The sequence below is a fragment of the Buteo buteo genome, chromosome 4 (assembly GCF_964188355.1).
Source record: "Buteo buteo chromosome 4, bButBut1.hap1.1, whole genome shotgun sequence".
NCBI classification, from domain to species: domain Eukaryota; kingdom Metazoa; phylum Chordata; class Aves; order Accipitriformes; family Accipitridae; genus Buteo; species Buteo buteo.
Window position 1 is genome coordinate 38672369 of NC_134174.1, and position 19641 is coordinate 38692009.

Genomic DNA, 19641 nt, shown 5'->3' on the forward strand with positions numbered 1-19641 from the left:
AGAGCAAGAGAAGTATAACTTTCTAGGGGTTTTGCATTCAAAAGAGTCCATAGGAGTGTGTTTCTGCAGACGTATCTCAAGAAAGCTGACTCAGTCACTCATCTGGACCAACACTTCAAACATGTCATCTGTCCTCATGCTTTACTGCTTAGCTTGATCAGGCAGTACTTTGCATGTTGTAGCAATTCTTTTCTGTATGCAGTAAGGGAATACTCATGTCTTCCAACTAGTCATTTAAACAAGCCATCTTTAAACAGGAGCCATCAGCCATTTAGAGAGCATCACATCAATTTGGGCAATGCAAAGATCTTCAGGAGTCAGATCTCTGAGGCATCAAGCAAAATGAAAATAAGTTTATTTAACTATTCATTGCCTTCCTTAAACATTCTGTGTTTTGTTGTCTCAGATTACAGCATTTTGCTTTGTCAGGGGCCACTACACAGTACTAGTCTCATCAGGTAGTAATTTATCTGTCTTGTCCCAGACATAGTTGCATTCATGTTTATGGACTTAAAATAAAACAGTTAATTCAAGTCTGTGTTAGCTTAGTTGATTCAGTAGAAGTGGCTCTCAAAAACCACAAGCTGTTCCCAGGCTGGCTGTTAAAAACTTTAGCAACCCCTGAGCCCCACTGTTGCCTCTCCCTGGTGGCCACGCTGGCCATGGCTGGCTGGACCACTGTTCCCCCAGTCTGTAGAGCTTCTCAGGCTTCAGCCTGAGTGTCTCCTGTGTCAGGAGCAAGTGAGGGAAGAGCAGAAATAGTCCTTGCTGATCTCGGTCCCCCTATTGCCCTCACAAAGTTCCTTCTCCTGCCTCAGTATCATTAATTTCACAGCTCTTTTCTCGTTAAATGTGTAAAATGGTTTTTAAAGCCATTTTTAGGATTAACCCCCTCCAACTTTAATGGAAACCTATAACTAACAACAGGATTCTTACACATTTGGGTACTGCATCTCTAGAGAGCTTGAGGATTTAGCTAGACACTGTCAAGGTATCCGAAATCCTCTTCCCTTTGTATCACTTATAATAGCTCCTAGTAAGCATGTAAAGGAAATTTTCTTTCTCATTTCAGACTGGATTCTTTCCCTACGTAAGTAACATCACTGACATCAATAGGTTTACCTATTGGGGTAACCATCTCTTCAGGCACGGTATCCTATTTTAATCTCCTTTACCCTCTCCGAATTACTTATTCACCTTTGTTAGTGCAAGACCACTCTCACTGATATAATCACACCATAGAAAAAAAAGAGTAATTTAATGCCTGTGTGCTTGCAAGTGTACATATACACACAAATAAAAGTAAAGAAACGCTACCAAAAATAGGCATAGAATTTAGATACAAAGAGTGGAAAAAAATTTACACTGGTCCCACTAAGCCTAAGTATCCTGCTTTAGTCATGACTTGTAGGTAACAAATGCCAGTAAGAGTACTTTGCTCTTTCTGTAAAAAGTCACCAAGGTGTTTTTTTTGTTATTTGTTTTTTTTACATATGGTACTCCAGCTGGCATGACATTCAGAGCCTAGCAGCTGAATTGAAAGGGGGACAGGAAAGACAGGTACAATATGTCAGGCCCCTGATGACAAATATATGAAATTTAAAGAAAAGCAAATTCATACATTTTATAAAAGCTAAGTGCAGCTCTGCCTAGTGTCACATGAAACTGTACATTTGCATTTTCCCATTTGCAGATATTGTCACTTCTGCACTCATTTAGTGGGTACAACCAGCATATGACAAGTCCAGACAGCAACAAGCTGGTCTGCAGATTTTCCCAGGCTTCTGCGAAAACCTGGAACTATGAAGTACGAATCAAGCAAAGGCAAAAGAACCTGAGAAACCAATGCAAGGCTAAGCAAGCTGTTTCATGTGCAGTTTCCAATTCCCTGCTCTGCCTATTGGAAAGGGTCCAGCAGCCATGCCCCCCACCAGCAAGGTTGGCTGCCTTGCAGGAACATAACAGATGACTCCATTTTGCAATGCAATGCTGAGGAAATGTCTTTATAGGCCCTGAAAAACCTTAAACACTAGGGCTTGCCTTCAGCCAAGCAAGTGAAAGTCCTTCTAATTACCCGTATCTCCATTTAGTCTCCTCCTCACCACCTGTAATGAAAGGGTGACTAGGAAATGCCCTGTCACTTTAAAGGAACATTTGCTTTTTATATCATTAATTCATTTAGTTGGTTATTCACACAGCACTTAGAAGACATAAAGATATAAGACCTTAAGGACGTTTGTCATTATAAAGTGTAATATAAAGGTGACACCAGTTGCATTCAGTTTAGCATTTGCCAAATACTTCTGCCTTAAATAGGTGCTAGAGGTGCATGTGCTGTCCCATTTGTCCAGCCAAAACAGAAGAGTGACTCTACAGTCATGCTACTGCACATATTCATGGAAATAACTCCATTTAGGATTATAATCTGACCTGACTGGTGAGGGGGGTGCAACAGGTCCAAAAGGAACTGTGACCCTGCTGTGCAGGAGAGGCCTGAGGAAGATCTTGAATCCTCCTTGACAGTGAAAAAGCCTGTCACTGCTTTCAACATGCAGTGTCTTGGGCATCTCAAGGATCTGTGGTCATCACCAAAGGTGCTTGTGGAAAATGGTCCTTTTCTGAGCAATGTTAACTCAACAAAAGAAAACAAAAACCAAACAAAAACCCAAAAGCAAAGACAACCCCTTAAAACACTACAGCTCACCTTTAAGAATAAAAAAAAGATTTTGATTTTGCAGTAATTCAGAGTGAAACAGTAAAGAAGCATCTTTTTGTGTCTTAGTTTCTCAGTTTCTGTTTCAGACATTTAAGCATTTTAGTACCCAAACCATGAATTTTAATATGTCCAAGTAGGTGTGTCATTTTTAGGTGATTTTAAGTCTAAACTGTTAGACTTACACTATTTATACTATAAATCTCAGATCTTGACTATCAAGTACAACCATCAAAGTGCTACTCACATATCTCATTCAGTGGATAGCTTAAAAAATAACTTGCGTTAGCTTCCAAGAGCTTCAAAATTACTTGGGCAATTTCTGGACCAACAGGAAAAAGGCAAAATTTGTCAGATAAATGATTCATTGTGAATAATTGCCCTTGTTCTGCCAGAAATACAGTGGCAAAAAAATATCCCCTCATGCAGAAAGCTTATGTGCTGCCCAGGTTGTGCTCTAACATGCAACACTATTTGTCTGATAGTTTTCATGGGCACTAAATGAATTTGGAAGTGGAAAGGAAAAGAGAAAGGAGGTGACTTCTGACAAGTTTTGGAAGCCAAAAAAACAGAGAAAAATAGCTCTCTAGTATATGTAAAAGAATATCTGTTACTTCAAGATTACCAATCCCCAAAAAGACTAAAAATATAAATATCTTCTTGTTATATTTTGAATATGAGAAGGAACAATCCATGACATTCTTGATTCACACAGTAATCGCACTTTACCCTCACAATTACAGTCAGAAAATAAATTATGTATAGCTAAAATGTACACAGGAAAACATCCAAGGGTAAGGAGGTATTATTTATTGCAGTCATCAGGCAGGCTATGGGGGCAAGCCAATGATATTGCACAAAAGACGCCTCCGTTAATGACCAAAATCACAAATGCCACCTCTGCTTGGGGTCTCTCTAACTGGAATGACCAGCTTGGACATTTTTAGGTAGTTGCCAACCTGCTCTCCCCTGCCAAGACACAAACCCTTCTGGCTGCACGGAAAAGCAGAACTTTGAGAGGAGCCCCTGGGTTTTTGAATCAGCCGCAGTTAAGCAAAGCATGTCATGATCCTGACTGCTGATGTAGGCACCTGTATCTCTAAAAAAAGTCACCCCTTCAGTACATCACCTGTGGAGGAAGGGACTGTCCACTGCAGCAGAGAGCGCAGTAGGACCTTCTTCCTCCCCTGCCAAGAGCCCCCCATGCTCAGTTTCTCCTTCTCCAGGCAGCTTTTGTTCTTGTAGCTGCTACTCCTCCAGCAGTCAGCTCTTAGAGGGCCTGAGCTGTATTATTCCCTGGTTGGTACCTCTCATATAAAGATGTGAGCTACAGCACAGTCATAAGGGGTAGAAAAAACAACAGAAACAAAACTTGCTCTAATATCATAGGGTATTTATAGGGGATATATTGGAGAAAGACAGTCTATAGCAGCTTCTTTATTCAGTGCTACGTTGCCAGACCATCACAGTGTGTAGCCCCACTGATGTGACATTAGAATTACCCTGAATTTTCACAGGTGCTTCTGAAAGCCTAATCTAACCAGAGCTCAGCTGGCCCCACTGCCTGCACCCTCAACTCACCTCTCCTGCCCCTCAAAAGGGAAAACCACAAGCACAAACAACTTCTTTCCAATTACCTTGCAAGGAAGGGGCTCCTCAGAGAGAACAGAGCCCATTCTAGCCACTGGCAAGCTTGCACATCAGCACTCTGGCTTCTCAGGGTCCATCTGTCCTGAAGATCAGGAATTCCCCATTTTTTTCTTGCCTTGAAAAAAACCCACCTCCACATGCTGAAATTTAAGAGTATATGCATTCATCCCATTTTCCTTCATATACATAATTGCCCAACTAGGTTAGAAAAACAGATCACGTTGAATGAGATGCGTTCATTGGAGTGTCCTAAAGAACAAGCCACAGGCTTTGTTCACATAGGTCCTCACAGGTTTTGCTTCCAGGAAAGATGCACTCTGTGTAAATGGGAAAGCTAGTCCCCAAGTCACATGAAACATGCAAGTAACTGACATTCCTGGAAGTTTAAACCACTATTAACATTCGTAGCTCACCCTAACACAAAGTGGTAAGCAAGATATAAGTATTAAAGCAGTCTAGGAACCACAAAACATCATTAAACCAGAACAAGCATTAAATTCCCTAATTTTCTGCTTTTTGTTATAAGATGTTACTTTCCTTCAAAGTTGAAAAGTGTAGTAGCTCTTTGAAGTCCTGACAGTCATTATTCTTAAAAAATTCTCTGCTCCTTTTTCTAATTGCTTTTTTATTCATGAAAAGTAAATTAAAACCCCACAGATTGCATTAGCAGTATTTCTAGGTTATCTGGCCAGTACAGGGAAACGGTTTGGATATTGTGTCACTCTCTTTTATTACTTGCCTGCCATCCATTGTTCAAAAAATAAAGTCCATTAAGCCCAACAATTCAAAGGAGCAACAATTGTGGATATCAATCCTTCTGTCCTCATCATCCCACCTCATCTTTTATGTATCATTAAATCTTCCACGCCTTTAACATGTAGGCACGCTATTACAGACAAACTACAGCATAAAAGTAATGCTTCTGAAATAAAAGCATTACAGTGGCTATCCCCACCAAATTTTTTTATTTTTTCTAACAAAGCTGAAAATTCTTGAGGAGAACAGAATTTTTCACCTCAATACTTTCTGATAGTCAAAACAGTATAATTTTGTTAAAGGGTTTGTGTGAAACATTTATCAGCATCTCCATGAAGAAGCGACAGAAGAATTCAATCCTAGATGTTTCTTCTGGGAGATGTGTAGGCATGAAAAAAAACACCATCCTAAAATAATTTTTAAAAGCTTGTTTTTGTGCACAGCTGGAATAATTAATTTCATGACTGTTAATTTCTGAAGAATTTTTTTTTAAAGAGATTAAAGTATTGCCAAAGAACATGTTTTTGATGAAGATGTTCCTTCCAGCTGGTTGTGAGCACATAAAGGAAGCCGATAAAAGTATTTTCCCAGTTTGTTTCCCATTTTAATTGGAACAACCAACTTGATCCAGAGGCAAAAATGAAATTTATCTCTGCCCAAAGGAGTTCGTGATCTATGGCTCCATCTACTAAGAAACATTACCTAAAAAGTTTCAAGACACAAGGTTTAATAAAATAGATCCTCTGCTTCATCCTTTGGTGAAAAAAATACATTCAACATTAGCAAAATGTAGTGTACACAAGAAAAGATATTTTCAAAATGAAACCTACTGATTTTCTTATTGTAATTTCTTCAAAATTTGTATCAATTTCAACTTGAAAAAAAAAATAAACACCATTAAAAGCACACCATATAAAGAAATACTATGTTTCAGGCCAAATGAATTTTGAAACACGTTTTATGTGGAAAAGGTTTGAAAACATTCCTTGATGTTTTCTGAACGAGCATCTATTATTTAGACATATACACAATGAATTTTCTCAGATTTAGGTAGCCTCAAGTGAATTTATACAATCCCAGAGTACAAGTTAGTAAATAAAGAAAATATGACTGAAGGGAGGAACTAGACAATTCTTTTCCAGCAAAAAAACCCAGCAAAGTTTACTCTAAAACATTTTTAGGACATAGCAGGCAAATAGGGACTATCTCTGCTTTCAGACATGATTCAAGTAAATTGTTTCCACTAGTGGAGGAAGGGGAGAAGAAATTTCCTTAAAGCGTTTAAAAAAATTTATTTCTTTAAAAAGTATGGTTTGCATGGTGCTTTCCATTTTAAAAGTGATCTGTTTCAAGAAAAGAGAAAAAACGGCAGTACTACACTTCAGCTTTCACACTTTCCAATAGCACCAAAGCCATTTTGTACCTTTTGGAAAGGCAGATGCTGATGGTATTGGCTCCACGCTGAAAAGGGCTTTTCCACAGAGGCCTCTCAGGATGAACATGTTACACGAGGCAAAAGAGAGGCTAAAGCACCACTGCTGATGGTTTCGCTCTTGCAAGCATGAGCTTCTGCCACGAGTCAGATTTTGCTGCAGGTGAAAGCCTCTGAAGAATAGCAGGCTTCCCAGGGTGCTCTCTGACCACCTCATTTTAGCACAGGTGACTATCTGTAATTAAAACAAGGACAATTAAAATGTCCACTTAGGATGTGGCCTAATTCCTCCTCCACCGAGACCTGATGCGAGGGCCTGGGCATCTGCTGCCTCCCAGCAGCTCTGTAACGCTGATGTCAAAACCCAGATGCTGGTGTGAAGAAGCAAAAATGTGATAATCAATTTGAATTACTGCCTAAAGCTTGTCATTTCTACTCCCAATCTTGCAGAGAAATCCACGTAGTCAGACTTCACCCCTTAAGGAGAGCTCCTTGCAAGAGGGGTGAATTAATTCCTGCCATTCTCTGTTCTCTAAACCCCAGTGAGTAACATCCTTCCCTTTATTCATATCTCCAGAGACTCTTTTTTGCCAACTCTCTTCAACAACACATTTTAAGACGTCCAAACAAGTACCCACGCTTTCACCCCACCCCATTTAAAGCCAGATGCTACTTCTAAACTCCCGTTAATCTGTTGTGCAGGGAGGTGACCGCGAGCATCTCCTCTTCTGCAGGACGGCTGCAGCCCCTCAGCGCGGCGCTGCGAGGAGCGCACCGTGCCGCGCAGCACCGCCCCGCACCGCAGCACCGCCCCGCAGCACTGCACCGCAGCACCGCCCCGCACCGCCCCGCAGCACAGCACAGCACAGCACCGCAGCACTGCACCGCAGCACCGCCCCGCACCGCCCCGCAGCACAGCACAGCACCGCAGCACAGCACCGCCCCGCCCCGCAGCGCAGCACAGCACCGCCCCGCCCCGCAGCACCGCCCCGCCCCGCAGCACAGCACAGCACCGCACCGCCCCGCAGCACTGCACCGCCCCGCAGCACTGCACCGCCCCGCAGCACCGCCCCGCAGCACAGCACTGCACCGCACCGCAGCACTGCACCGCCCCGCAGCACCGCCCCGCAGCACAGCACTGCACCGCACCGCAGCACTGCACCGCAGCACCGCCCCGCAGCACTGCACCGCCCCGCCCCGCAGCCCCGCCCCGCCCCGCAGCCCCGCCCCGCCCCATGCAGCGCAGCCCCGCCCCGCCTGCCTGGGACTCTCCGGCAGCTGTGCCAGGTTTGCAGAGCAGCACGCAGCAAACGAACAGATATACCGGCTTTCCATTCAGTAGGGGCTTCTATGCTGCAGCAACAAGCTATATTTGCAAGTCAGACTGTGCTCTCCAAGTTGTATATTTCATTACCTTTTGTTGTTGCTCTTTTACTCCCACAGACAATCTGAAAAATAACGGGGGAATTTCCTCCAGCCTATGCTATATTTAGGGCTCATGTGCTGGCGACATCAGCTGTTAGCTGAGGCCACCTAATTTTGTGCTGCATAATGCCCTTACAGCAGAGGAATGGGATCCACTCAGAATTCCTTGTAGTGCTCTTACAAATTTCATTTGCTTGTAAATTTAGGCAAGCAGTGGATGTACTAGATGCCAAAGTGCTCTGTGTCACTGCGTATCTGCTCTACAATCAACGGCAGAGATGTCCATTTCTGCCTGCCCAGGCTCAGTTAAAAAAGAGAAATCAAATGTGGTTTTGCCATTATCTCCCCCAACTCTCCCCCTACTCATTAAACAAATGTGAGTTTTAGCCACAACATAGACACAAACTACAGATGTAGCAGTTTTGCTGTTTCTCAAAAAGCAGTTTTGCAGCCACGCCTTGGAATAGCCTCTCTTGCTTATGAGCGTGGCAGAGTAAATAAGCCAGCTCTTTTGATGACGATTTTTAGCTCCCTACAAAACCCAGTTTGCTGGGCTGGCAAAATCCACGTCACATATCTCTGATGTGCTTTTCCTTTCCTTTGTGGCTTTTCAATGTGTCCTCCAGTGCCAGGCGAGCTGTAGCAAGCACTCCCCTGCAGCTCCGTGCCCTGATAAAGGCTATTTACAGCACACAGAGCGGGCAGGTAACAGGGGCTCCAGGCTTGCCCACAAGCTCCTGGAAAACAAGGCTGCTGTTTTTTAGGGCAGCAAAATAAATGCCCTACTTAGCTACAGCAACCGTGTACACAGCAAATACAAGACATCCTAGTGCCGAGGTAGGACGTGGGCTTGAAGCTTTCACAGAGGTGGGATCTTCTCTTCTGCCCCTCTAAAAGCCTTGCTGCACTGTGCAGAACTATATGCTCCCTCTGAAAGCATGTAGCAGAGGCAGTGCTGTGCCACACCACGAGATATAGGGTCCCAGCTCCCACTTAGCCCAGCCCTCAGTGACAACTAAGAGCTTCAACAGCTGTCTCTGAGTTTCCTCCTACCCACGTTTCATACCATTTTTCTTCCAATCATGCTCCCTTGCCCATGGATCAACAGCCCTCAGACTTATCTTGCCAAAGCAGGAATGCTGGTTTCATAGGGTTTTTAGAAACCAGTTCTATTAGTGTCTTAGGGACATTAAATCCTACGTGTTTCTGCTACACTAGGACCTTCAGAGAAGCAACTGTACTTGTTAGTGTTGGCTATGCCTTCAGCTTCCCCATTATCAAGTAGGAGATCAATTAGCACACATTTTTGTCACTTGATCACAGCAGTTTATTCTATTAGATATCAGTACTCTAACCTTTCCATTACAGCCTGAAGGACGGGCTTTATGCAGTCACAATAAAGATAAATGACAGCTACATTTGTTACTGTAGTTGAGATTTTGAGGAAAACTTTGTTGCAAAATGGCATCCGCAGAAAAACTGCAATAAACCAGATGTATTCTTGAAGACAGATACAGATATAGATAAGGATATATTCATATCAAATAGATCCTCTGATGAAGTCAGTAAAGATGGTATCGGTCAGAGAAGAACTTGTGCTTTTGTGCTGAAGAGATGAGTAAGGAATTCGTAGATCAGGGAAATGAGGAGTGAATAACAATGAGTCCAGCTGGGAGCCACAAAGAGCAGTCGTTACAGAAATGGTCTCTTTGTGGCTCTGTCAGTCAAGGTCATAAGAAGCTCTGCTTTATGGTTCCCGAGCTTAAGAAACACATCGCTGACCACTCCCTTGCAAGGAGGAACAGCTACAAAATCTAAATCAAAATGGTGGGAAAAGGGCAAAAAAGAACCAGGAGTGAGACTGGTTCAGAAAGGCTTCCGCTGCAGAACGCAGGGAGCAGAAAGCCCCAAGCGGTGTGCGCTGTCCTAGGAAAAGATGAGGTGGCCAACAGAGAAAAGCGTTTGGGGCTGGGCTGTGCAGTCCCATCGCTGTCTCATATGCTCTGTAAGAAGTGCCAGCCTAGCCTTCCTGGAGAAAGAAAACTGCTTCTTTCTGCAGAGAGAACAATAACTTCTGTGCAATTCTCAAGTCTTAAAACATTGACCCAGTCCTAGACATGCCTGGAAAGTTCACAGCCTCCAAGTCTTTTTAAACCTTGGCTGTTCTAGGAAACAATGATTTGTCCTTATGGGTGCCACAACCAACTATGGCCTGTGTGATAAAACACTTTGTCCAACAGAAGATACAGGATGTAATTCATGTCAGGCAATGAACACCTGCAAAGTTATGTCTGCTATGGTGTTGGCACTAATCTGAGCTGTTTTTTTAGCTGTGACCTATGGGTGAAAAGCTCTGCGTTCCCCTAATCTGAGCTATCCATTTGCTCAGATTCAATATTTTAAGTTCCCCGTGGTCTTGGCATTCATGCAATATTTAATGGATGTGTACAGTGCTTTGTGGATCACAGTGTATCATGTATTTCCGCAGAAACGCTGTAAACCATGACCACACGAAAGATCTAATGCCATGCTTGTAAAATGCACATTTCTATTGCATGTTATTAGTTATAAACCAACATGTCTTACTGCAGAGAGACTAAGAGTGCTGCAACCCCTCTGAAGCATTTACTGCAGTTTAAGTCTATCTGAGTATTGTGGAGTCACCACTGCCAAACTGACAGGTCATTGCTTGACGTTTTGTTTAAGTCTTACATACCAATAAAGGACTTCTAATAAGAAAGGGGTTAATAACTACAGTTGTATTATGGTTACATTTTTACCACAAATCAAGTAGGCTGTTGTTCCCATTCAAATTAGTAGGAATTCAGACATTGACTTAAACTAGAAGCAGAATCAGGAAATGCAGATTTTTAGCAGAAAACAAAATCTCTCCAAAAGCAATTTTAAGGTGCTGTGATTATTCCTTCATGTTCTTATACCCTTTTTGATTATGATCATCACTAGCTCTGGGCAGCTGAAACAGGATTTGTTCAGCATCTTCTGTTGTAACAATCTTTGGAGGAAATACAGGACTTGGAATAAATTTTTTATTTTATTGTACTGAAAAGTGAGTGCTTCCATGGAAAGTGTATATTTCCAGTGAAAGCTACTTTGCCCAAACCAAATTTTTTCAGCCAGACACCTTCAAATTTTTGTTGTTACTGTTTTTGTTGGGTCTGACCAAACCAAGTTAGCATATTTACCCAGTGAGATTAAACTACAAAATTCTGTTAGTATGTGCAAAAAGATCCTCTGAAAAAATCCCAGATTTTGTTTGGGTTTTGTTACTATATAGACAACCCCCCATACAGATGCATTTAATCCCTTTCTATGGGGCACTGTGTCAAATGATAGTCCTACTGCTGACATACCTTTCCCTGTATCTATGCTTGGTTTTGTGTTTCACTGTTTTTAATTAGCCATAAAAATTACACATGTTTTTGTAGCAAGAATAATTTGGTTGTGGCTTCCAGGAAAGACAGCCTATGACTGTCATCACAAAATAAATAGTGCCTGGGTAATGAAAATGTATAGCTCTGTGGGTGAGGCATGCCATTACATAGCATCACAGAGAGTTTGCGTGAATCGGCACACATCAGTCAGCCATGGGGGATGCCTTGATAATGCTGACAAGAGGCTGCCCACAAATGCTGCTCCTACCACGTGGCTGGGCAGGGATGAACTGGGGGGGGGGGGGGGGGGGTAAGTAATGAAAGGAATAGAAGGGAAGAGCTACAGCTCCTTTACTGTTGTCCCTGTAAATCCACCTTTAGATTAGTTCCCAAATCAACACAGTAGCTGTAATTGAAATTATTTTTAATTTGTCACCTTAGTTCAGTTATGCCAAAAAACCTGTTCTTAGTCTTAAGTACTGAGACGTGGTTGCTGCAGTGAAGTAGTACATTGTAGGCAAGAGGGCAACCAGTGTAGAATGAATTTCTCTGTCTCTGGACTGAAGGGACAAAATCCTTTCTTCCAGCAGGATTTAGCTGTCTATGGGTAATATTTTACTCTCTGCGCTCCATGCAGAGAAGATATGAAGCAACATTAATTCCCCCTGCTGCTTTATCTATGTGCAGACTCCATTTTCAAAGTGCAAAGCAGCACACAAAAGAAAAAACAGGGAGCAGCAAAACTCTTGGAGTTAGTAAAGAATGTGGTGGCAGAAAGGAAAGAAAAATCAAAATCTTCATTACATCCCATTATGACAAAAACCTCTTACACTGGTTGCTTGGGAAAAACCTCACTAAACAAAAACCACTGGCTTGATACAGTCACAGAAAGAAATTCCCACAGCATGCGTGCTATAACAAACCCAATTTTTATACAGTACAGGAACGTTAATAGTACACTTAGTGAAAATGTATACATTGCATTTGGCCACAGTATTTTCTGCAGTACATGACAGGGTACTAATCTACCTCTTGTAAGAGCAAGTGCTAAACACAGAAGATTTTTGTCACCCAAAGCCACTGCAATAGCTAATAACACAGCAGAAGTATGAATACTGATGCAAATCTTAACTGTAAGAGGCTACTTCCAGTCTGCAAAAGGGACTGAAGTACAGAAGAGCTAATGAGGGTCATTACTGGGATGTCATGCTAGCCTTCTGCTAATCTTCTCAAAGCTTTGTCAGACAGGTTTTTCTATTAGACAGCTGGCTCATCTGGCAGGCTAAACCAGAATTCAGCTCCTGCTTTCAGTATTGTGAGTTCAGATCCTGGTTTCCTGTATGGAAAGTTCCCTCCGAGGATCTTTCCAAAGGAAGTAAGCACATAATCCCCCAGGACGTTCCCACAGCCCTCCCCTGCTCAGGCCTTCCAGCACTCTGGGCAAGAAGACGGGGTATGTGTAAGGAATCACAGACCACCTATGCTTATTATAGCATAAACATCCACTAGATTTGCTGCTGATCCCAGCAGCAACTCTGTTGGAACTGGCAGTAGGGAGGACAAAACTGTCCTGACAGAGTTTAGGAGCATGTCAGCTCCCATCCACTGGAGGCCAGTCAAGTGACATAAACCTTTACTAACTTCTTAGAGAAGCTATGTCCTCAGACATAAAGTACCCACAGAAGCACACCCATACGATGATGGCTATTTGATGACTATTAGCAATGATGCCACCTGATGCTGAATAAAACTTAGGCCGTATAAAACATGGTCATATAGTTGTGGAAACTGAGATCTCTTCCCCCTGCAGTAAAGGATCATGTAATTAATGGAAGCACTAATTAAAATTTAAATAATTGATAATATTATTACTAAAGAACCATATATAGCAATGTCAAGATGCCTAGAAAAATCTGGCAGTAATTGAATTAACCATGTCTAAGGAGTAGCACTAAGCAATCTTCTGACATGCATACCTGAAACAAAAAAATGCCTGGCCCAACAACATCTGTAACGGAGGAATTAGTGCAAGAAAGAACAGAATAATGTTAAATAAGAAATAGGGTCACATGGCCTGAAGTTCTTCATCAGAAGAGCCACAAGCAACTCAGCTGCATGAAATGAAGGTAGCAATTTGTGCCATGCAAAGCAGTGGAACAGGTGAGGACTATAATGAGAGGAAAGAACTTTTTAGAACACTTGAAATGGAAAGGGAACTTTAGCTGTGGATTTCAAATGAGCGTAAAAGCACTCTGTCCATTACTTTAGGTCTTTAATCGTCAGGTAGTGCTGACAACCAGCCTACACAGCAACAAGGTAGAGCTAATGCCCAAATCATCTGGAGGAAGGGAGGACACAGCAACGGACAGACGGAAATAACCAACAGGATGTTGGCTTGGTGTGTCTGTTAATGAGAGGCCAAAGCAGAGAAATTCCACAAGCCTCATGTTGTTTGAAGACCACTTCAATACTGGCCAAAAGCTAAGAACACTCACTGGCCCCCAAAGCTCTTGTGTCTCTCTGAACGCTTTGCCTCTGTTCAGGAATTAAGTACTTCACCTGCTTTGCATCCAACAGTTTCTTTCCTCTTTTCTAACATCAGAAATCTGATGGTGAAACCTCTTTCACTTGTCTGCAAGGCTCTTTCCCTGTCTGACATTCATAAGTGATTATAGATGGAATGAAAGCTCTTAAGAGTGGGGAGAGGTACAAAAAATTCTGTTACTGGTGATTATCAGGAACAATTTACAGGGGAAGTTAGAGCAGTGCTGCTTAAACCCAGGCTCCTGTTGCTATTAAAAAAGAATAAATATTTAATAAGCTTCTGTTTTCATTAATGGTATGACATTAAGGCTGCTTGCCACCAGGTGAATACTAATAGACAATCTTTAAGCAAATGAGGCCCTCTTTCTGTTAATTTTAATGTATGACAGAATAAAGCATGCTATCTTATTTTTCTATTTTGTTAAGCAGAAGCTTCACTGCAGACTCCTTGCTTCAGCAATTGAAAGCATTTAGTTTTACTTGGTACCCTTTCCCTTTATGGTTTTCTTTGGAGGAAAATGTTTTATGATAAAGAATGAAAAGAAACATCATGGCAAAATAATTAACTGCTCAGAAAGCTTCTTTCAGTTTAAATATTCCACTGCAGCGTGTGAACTGAGGGAGAACCAGAGAAATGAGCCCAGCTCAAAGCAAACATGAGGCTGACAGGTGAAGCTTGATGGTGTGGCTATGTGAACATGCTACCGTGAGAAAAGCTGAAGGGGAGATTTCCAGCATATGAACTGAACCATGGGATGTGCCCGTGTGCACGCCTCCTCTGCTGGTAAACGTGCAGCTTGCCTCGAGGTGAAAATGGATCTTGCCATTTCCAATATACAGAGAGTCACTTGGCTGAAAGAGGTACCTGAAGGCAAATAATGAGGTAAATCAGAAGAAGCTTATGAGGGACTCCTCCCAAGGTCTGCTGATGACAGGAGGTACGAATATACTTGTTTGGAAATCTAATGTTGGAACTGAGTTACTTGTGATTGGCCTGAAGCAGGAATCGGACTCTAAGCACTGAATGGGTGCAGAGAGGATCTCTGAATGGCTATGTATGAATTACAGGTTAGGGAAGATGGAATAAGGATGCAAAGAGGAATGTAACACAGTTAACTGGTGGTTTGGACAAAAACCCTCTGCAGCAGCAGTTGTTGAGAACAAAGAAAACAGTGTTGCAGCAAGCAAAGATACAAAGACAGTGACAGAACCTGGAAAGCTTTTCAGTTGTTAGGATGCACACAGTGGGCCATATCTTAAAGATCTTAGAAAATAAATATGTGCAGTTTATAGAAATATTCAGTATAAAATTATGTCTAATTAAGGTTTAAATAAAAGCCAGGATATCGGTATTTTTCACAGTAAAATAGGGTAGTAAGGAAGGCTTAACAGGAGAAGATTAAGAGCTCTCTGTTAGCCATCATCAGCCAGAGCTGATGGATAAGACACCCACAAGGGAAAGTAGATTTTAATTTGGACTGAATGAATCATACATATCACGGTGGTCAGTCTCAGTCATCTGCACAGGTACTGTAACTGAATTTATATTTGTAGAGGGGGAAAAAGTGAATCAAAGTCAGAACCTGATGAAATCTGTGATAATTTGGATGGATTTAGCGGCACTTCCGTATTGTGCAAAACTGCTATCATCCTGAGCTAAAACGCCATTTTAGAAGGCAGAATTAGTATGAGCACAGCTAAATTAATTGGGATGACTGAAAACGTATGATGAGTTTTTTTCAATTTTGAGTGTACTTGCAATCTTGTTTTACCTGATCCCTTCCTCATAGTTGCATTATCTAAGTGCTTTATTCTAAAGTCAAAACATAATAATAGTTAAAGCACCTAGAGTTTTTTTCAAATGCACATATTCCAGAAACAATTATATTTTGCTTTAAAAGCAAGAACACTCTGTCCTCTGCTTATTATTGGTGCTCAGAGCACAACAACCATATTTTATTCAGGATACTTTCTGTCCCAGATAGGTGCCTGGCAAATTGCTCTGAACATTTTCTAGTGCAATTATGGACAGATTGCTTAAAGGTTAAGTCCAATAAATGGAACAGCATTGTGACATGGTTTGTGCTTATTTATAAGAAAATATAAACATCTTTAACCCCCCCATTTAACGGTGAGCAAAGTCCTTAGTACTATGTAGTTGTTATCAACAGCTAGTTATATTTTTCTAAATACTTTTTCTAATAAAGCTAAAAGCAACAAGCCAAGAACGAGTGACTACAGAACAATGACAATTACTGACATTTTAAATTCTACACCACTGGTTGGTATCATACAGCCTTTTTAATTACAGATGTTGTTTTTCTTGTTTAATTCTACTCAGTATTAATTCCTTGATCTAGCTGACCACTAAACTGCATCTGTTGGCAGACAGAAGAGGCTGTATAGAGTGGGAAAGAGCAGGGGGAATAGACAGATTTTTTTGGTAGGACTGAAAGCTTAAAATACTTCCCATAAAGTTCAGGAGCTTTCTCTTCTCCTCACATTACAGAAGCCATGAGGTCCAACAGAGCAACAGGACATGGATTTAGCTAGTTTGTTTATTTGAACTTGGCTTGTGACCATGTGCTTTCCTTCTCCTTCAATATTGCATAGGGCCAACCACCACTTAGAAAAATCATTGCACTGGGCTTTAACGGATGCCTTTCTAATTTTTGAAGAGGATCCTATTGATTCAGTTACAGCTCCAGTGCAAAACGTAATAAAAGACTTGTATGATTTTTCTTTGCAATACACTAAGTTAAGAGATTTTTTGCACACTGGGGATCCATTACTGTTTACAAATAAGTCAAAGCCTCAGAGGGAAGTTTCCCCTCAAATTCCACATGTGCGCTGACATAGAAGGCTGTTCAGGTGGCAGTCTGAATGTCTGGCTTAAGTTTCAAAAGGAAATACACTTGCACAGACATAATTTGACAGATCCTTGCCCTATTCCCTTGAAGTTTAACTGGAAACTATAGTAGGTGTCTTTAGATAAACACACAAATTAGAAGTGGGATGATCATTCAGTTTTACAGTACCATAGATAACAATCACACTCAGTTTAAGAGGAAAAGCCTTAAAAGAATGTAACACTGCTCATTCTACATTAATGAACAAGTACAGTGCATTGAGACCCTGCTTCATTTTCACTTACAGTATCTTTCAGAATCTGAACCCAGACCCACACAACCTGAGAGATCCGAACACAAAGTTAATCTGACACTTTGCTTCCCCCCCAAAAATTTTGCATTTTGTCTGAAGCTTCAGAGGTTACCCTACCAGTTTTGTTCCGTGTTTCCAAAGTCCTTCAGAATTTTTGCAAGCAAAACTTTACTGCAGCATTCAAAGCTTCTGTTAATTTCCAGAGCTGATCAGGAGGGAAGCTGGCCCTGCAGGTATTAACTGGCAATTTGGATTAAAATGCCTCATTTAAAAAAATTACTCCATGGATGAATGGTTACCTTGCAGGAAGACAAAAATAAACTGAAGGACCATTGAGCTGGCATATGTTTGTGACGTGCAATAGAAGATCCCTGGGAATAATTGCGAAAAAAAAAAAAAAGGCAAAAAGAAACCTACTTCCTCCTTTGTCAAACAGGCACATCCATGGTTTAATTCCAGGGTAGATTTGGCCCAGAGTCTTTCCTTGTTACTGGAGAGAGCTGTGAGATTCTGTGCTTTTATTTTAAATGCATAGCCATCAGGACGAGGACTGGAGACCATTTTAACACGAAAATTAAAAGTGAAGCAAAGAAAGAATAACATTCAGAGGGTATGATTTTCCTTATTCTAATGCAGTTTCCCCTCTTCACTACAGAAGCGAGGTACAAGATGAGGGAGTGACAAAAGGCAGACTGCTTTTCAACAAGTTTACAACTTAAGTACACAAGGCATACAAAATGGAAAAGGGAATACTTCATTCCTGTTTTGCAGGATGGTTAACTCAAGGACTAACAGATTTGGTGATTTTTTCAGAGGGAGCCAGTGGTTTACAGAAGGAAAATATCCTAGAAATCTCATGCTCATCCTCTCTTTCTCCATGTTTAATAATATTATCCTGTTAAAAATTTAAAAGTTGCTTTTCAAGAGCACCTGCAAAATATCCTGGCTTCCTCCTATTTCTTTTAACACACACATGAAAGGAAACAGTTTCAACACCAAAATGACAATGAAATGCTATACCAAGAAGGGCTGGTGGGAACTAATTACAGAGCTACCCTGTAGTTATCTTTTGTTAGACTTGTCAGACGTACAGTTGCAGGGCTCATGGGTCAAGTAAAACCCCATAATGTCATTTCAAATCTGCATCTTACCAGAGCCCTGCTCCCCAAAAGTAGCTTCTAAGCAAGTTAGTTGCTCAGAGACTTGATTCATGGAGAAGGATATCTTGGTGTGGCATAACCCATGGGTGTGCTGTTAAAAAACAGTGCCTGGTCTAGCCCTGCTGTGTTACAGGAAGTTCTGCAACTTTTACAATAAATGCTTCTCAAAGCACTAACTTGGCTGTAGTCACATACCTTTTTTGCCTTAATTAAAAAAAAAAAAAAAAAGAGAAAAAAGTAAGTACTCTGTTTTTAAGGCCGATCTATTTTAAACTACAATTTCCCGTGCCTGCTGGAAAGGCAACTACTAGCTCATTTGGAAGGTCTAACAAGAGCATGGAAAAAATTTCCCAGGTTTCCCAACACAATTAATCCCTACCGAATCTTCCTGATTAGCTTATTTTTGTCAGGTAATTAAAATCTTTAGCAAATTACTCACGTGCTTAGGTTATTAATGTAATTTATTTCAAAACTGCCAAATAATACTAAAAAGATGCCACAGGAGCAGGTGGATGACAAGGAGATAGTGGAACAGCAAATGGCTGACAGCTTCTGAAGGGAATGTGCAGAGGGTTGAGTGCTACAGACAGGAAACTGTGGATAGAGGATGGAAGGATAACCAGGGAAAGAAACTGCAGAAGAAGAAAGGGATACAGTGGAGGAAACTGGAGAGGAGAGAGAAAACATGACGTGGAAAGGGAGTAAAATAATAAGAAAATAAGGTTATTTCTAGTAGCCATGCCCATACTAGCCATTAGAACAAAAGGTGTTGCTTCAAGCTCTGCAACTTCACATTAGTCATGCCCATTTTTAAATAGGAGGCCCTATTTTCCTTTTTCTCACCCTCACTTACTCTTCTCCACTCAAAGTGATGCTTCTCCAGGCTGGGACTGCCTCTTTATGGTGCTCACAGAGGCCTCAATCTCAGTCAGTGTCTCTGAATGCTACTGGGAGACAAATTACAGTAAGTAGGAGAGAAAGATAAGAGACAACTCCTAGTTCCAGGGTTTTTTCACATCCATGTATATCATCTATCTTTTTTAATGACACATTCATTCATTAGATGGGGATTTGAGAAAAAGAAATGCTCTTGCTCTTCTTAAAGATGTTTGCACAACATCTTTTTTCTCTGGCCATTTCATTGCTCTGTTTATGGTTCTTTCACCAGCTATAAAACTCAAACTTTTAAAATAAAACACTCGAGGTCCAGCAAAGGGGGTTTTATCTCCTTAATGAATACAAATGTCTCTAATCCACTTTACAAAACTTAAAATAAAGCCCATAAATGTACTGTGGCTGTTTGATGATGTTTGTCTCCTTTATTAGGCAGGTAATACAGTACTGCAATTTTTTTTTCACCTCAGGTTTTAAACTCCTCTCTCTGGACCTTAACTGGGGATTGCAGTC